The sequence below is a fragment of the Rhinopithecus roxellana genome, chromosome 8 (assembly GCF_007565055.1).
Source record: "Rhinopithecus roxellana isolate Shanxi Qingling chromosome 8, ASM756505v1, whole genome shotgun sequence".
Classification (NCBI taxonomy): domain Eukaryota; kingdom Metazoa; phylum Chordata; class Mammalia; order Primates; family Cercopithecidae; genus Rhinopithecus; species Rhinopithecus roxellana.
In genome coordinates, this window is record NC_044556.1 from 56,858,995 (window position 1) to 56,862,761 (window position 3,767).

General features: G+C 39.7%; 1 pseudogene; it reads right to left on the reverse strand.

The window, feature by feature from the left end:
• Nucleotides 1–2,213: 2,213 nt before the first annotated feature.
• On the reverse strand, nt 2,214–2,625 carry LOC115899246 (annotated as a pseudogene).
• Nucleotides 2,626–3,767: the final 1,142 nt, after the last annotated feature.

Consider the following 3,767-nt stretch of genomic DNA (forward strand, 5'->3'; position numbering starts at 1 on the left):
AGTGGTAGGGGGCAGGGTAGCTTCAGGGACCTAACTCCAGGACAACTTCACCTATCTTTGGGATAACAAGTCTATTTGTTGATTGCGTCCTGATATTACTTCCTCATGTAGTGCTGTTGATTACAAAGACTTCTTACCACCCGAACTGCTCAAGTTCTGCGCTAATTGAGGGCTAATTTGTTTACTCTTATTAATTTTGTCTGGTTAAACTTTCCTGCCCCGTTTTTTTTTAAAAAGGACAATATTTCTGTATGAAATCATAGAGTCATTATTTTGGCAGACTTTTCATTTAAATGTTTTTCATAAATTATAGTTCTCATTTTTTTTTTTTGTTAATATTTCCTGAGGAACAGGTTGGATTCAGGTACAATATTCCATTATTAATCATGTTATACTCTTTTTGATGCGCTGGAAAAATCTTTCAGGAATAACTTTAAGATTGCTTATATATTTAATTGATCTTTCTTTGGTCTCTGGGCATTAAAAACTAGTAATGAATTCATGTATCATCAGGACTTGTAAGGAAACAGTGCACACGATTCGAGTAACTAAGGAGACTTTAATGAAAGGAACTGTATACAGGCCAGGTGCAGTGGCTCATGCTTATAATCCCAGCACTTTGGGATGCTGAGACAGGCGGATCACTTGAGGTCAGGAGTTCGAGACCAACCTGGTCAACATGGTGAAATTCCATCCCTACTAAAAATATTAACACAAAAATTAGCCATGCATGGTGGTGCATGCCTGTACTCCCAGCTCCTTGGGAGGCTGAGGCATGAGAATCAGTTAAACCTGGGAGGCGGAGGTTGCAGTGAGTCGATATCGCACCACTGCACTCCAGCCTGGGTGACAGAGCAAGACTCCTTCTCAAAAAAAAAAAAAAAAAAAAAAAAAAAAAAAAGGAAAGAAAAAGAAAAAAAGGAACTAGATACAAAGATGCAGGCAGAGTTGAGGAAAACCTACAAGAGGTGGGTATAGTTCCTTAGGCCAACAATAATAGCAGGGAGCCACTGCAACTCATGGGTGAAAAATCAAACGAAGTGAGGGGTTACGGGGATTTGGAGAGTGGAGCCATATGAAGAGGACTGCTTGACATCAGCATTTGGGTGAGGAATGCAGCCAACCTACGGTGGCCCAGTAGGGAGGAAGCTGGGGGGTTAAATTCTCTAACTTCCTATTCTCCCAGTCTCTAATCTCTTGCGGGTACCTCCCATTGGCTGAACTCCTTTAGAAGGGCTATGGAGAGGGAGCCCATTGATGCAGCCCATACAAGTCAGCCTCCTGAGACACAGAGCAGGGTAAAGGGTGGAGAGAGGGTGGGGAGGGTGAAGGAGAAGATATGTAATGCAGCTGGGCTGTAAGATCTGATAACTGATGCTTATATGCAGTCTGAGCTTTATACCACAACAAATGTTCCTGAGAATGGTTTCCTAACAGATCAGATAATTCTGGTCTTTAAAAAAATGAAACTGTGTTCTGCTTCTGCTTCCTCCAACTCTTCTTTTTAATTTGTATCTTAATAATTTGAAACAATTTGTGTGTGATCTAGCTGCATGTACCCTTATTATAAAAAGTACAAAAATAACTACTGTCTATGCTAGTGATGTAATTTTATTGTCACTAACAAGAAATGGCCTCTTTATCTTACTGGAAAATAGAGTGGCTTGAATTCAACTTCTCTATATTCAAAATCATCGTTTTTGGCAGATAGTATTTGCAATTTAATTGGCTTATATCTAATGATTATATATAGCTGGCCGACTCTTTCAGCTATTTAGGGGTACGTTTTGCAACCATTTTTCTCTGGTGGTTTCAGTAGAAAATGATGCTACCTAAAAGTGGATATTCCTTGGGCATGTTATTGACATTTGTTTGTTTATTTCTGGGACTTGGGAGATTAGTAAAATCTATTTCAATCTTTTTTTTTCAGATACAAATCATAGCATCCTTGCCTACTCAGTAAATGTTGAATTAAAGAGTGAGGGAATGAACTTTGTAGCTTTGATTTTACTTTTCTTTCCCCCAGATGTTTTGAGAAAACAGTGTGTGAAAGTCTGGAGGAAAATCTTGCCCTTACTGACAGGTCCTTCACTGAAAACCTCCACATGGAGGCAAGGTGGCCAGCGATTTGGGTCTTGGCTAGGAGCCTTCATTTTTTTTCTTCCTTTTTTTATTTTTATTTTTAAAATTTTTAATGAGCCCCCCCCAAAAATCTAAAACCACAGCTTTTGGAAGAGCCACTTGTTCTTTTACCTCTCTTTGAATTTGACTTTGGCCTCCCTTTGGGCCTTGTGTTTAAGAGGAGGGTCTCTGAAGACATCCTTGTTGATGACAGTTTTGTCCAAGGGCATATCCACAGAGTGCCTTGTGGGCATGAGGTGACTGTAGTTATAAACTTTCACAAAAGACTTGATCTTTGACCTCTGGGTGCTCTTCTTGCCCATGCCAGCTGTCACCTTGCAAGGATAACAGTCAATTCCAGCCACCAGAGAACAGCTGTAGGGGCATTCTAAGGTGCCATCATCAATGTTCTTCACGATGATGGTTTTTGCATCCAGAGTAGCATCCGGTGTAGTGTCTGGCCCAGACTAACACTACTTTCCCAGGTTTTATGAACTTGCCCATTTTGACAGCAATCACCCAGGCCTACCTTCATTTTCTTTAAAGGAAGTGAATCTACCTTCTACTTGGTTGATTTTAAAGGCATGTGGACTGTCTTTTTTTAGCAACACAGATTTCATGCAGTTCATAGTCTTGTCGAGTGTTACAATTTGGACATCTCTTTTGCCCAATTTCTACCAAAAGCTTAATTAGAAGACTTAGCAGCTCTAATCGACAGCTGGATATACAGTTTTTTTTTTTTTTTTCCTTTTAGAGACAAGGTCTTGCTCCGTCACCAGGCTGGAGTGCAGTGACATGATCGTAGCTCACTGGAACCTCAAATTTGTGGGCTCAAGTAATGCTCCTTACACCTCAGCCTCCATTAAGGATATATTGTTCTTTCATCATCCTAGATAAATGTTTCTCGATAGAACTTTCTGCAGTGATGGAAATGTTCTGTAACTGTGTATCCATCATTAATAGTCACTAGCCATGTGTGGCTATTGAGCATTTGGAATGTGGCTATTAAAACAAAATAATGGTACTGAAAATGTTTAATTTAATTTTAGTGAAGTTTAAATAGCCACTCATGCCAGTGGCTTCCATATTGAACAGCACAATTCTGTAATTCTAAATTTTATCCCTGAATCAAGCTGAAATATTTCTTCTTTGGCTTTCCAAAGAATAGCGTTTATTGAATAGCAAATTTCTATTTTTTCCTTAATCATGGTTTTAAAACATATTCTCACATTCTTGGACACTCCCCCATCAAAAGATGGAGACTAAACTACCCTTCCCTTGAATACAGGTTGGTCTTAGTGATTTGATTCTAGCAAATGGGTGTGTTAGAAGTGATACTATGTGATTTTTGAGGCTAACTCATAAAAGGTGCGAAAGTTGGCTTGGCTGTCTTCCTCTCAGCACTTGAGCTTCTACGTAAGAGTTCTAGCTGCTCTAACACTGCCGTGCTGGAGTCACATGGAGAGACCACCGAGCGATATCTGAAGAGGACCAACTGTTCTAGCCTCCAGTTGTTTGAATCTTCCTAGCTTAGGCTCCAGGTTACTTCAGACCCACTCACTTGGTGACTACAGTCTGTAAGAGACTCTAAGTGAGAATTGCTTAGCTTAACCCCTTATCTTAGATATAATAATACACAATGTTGT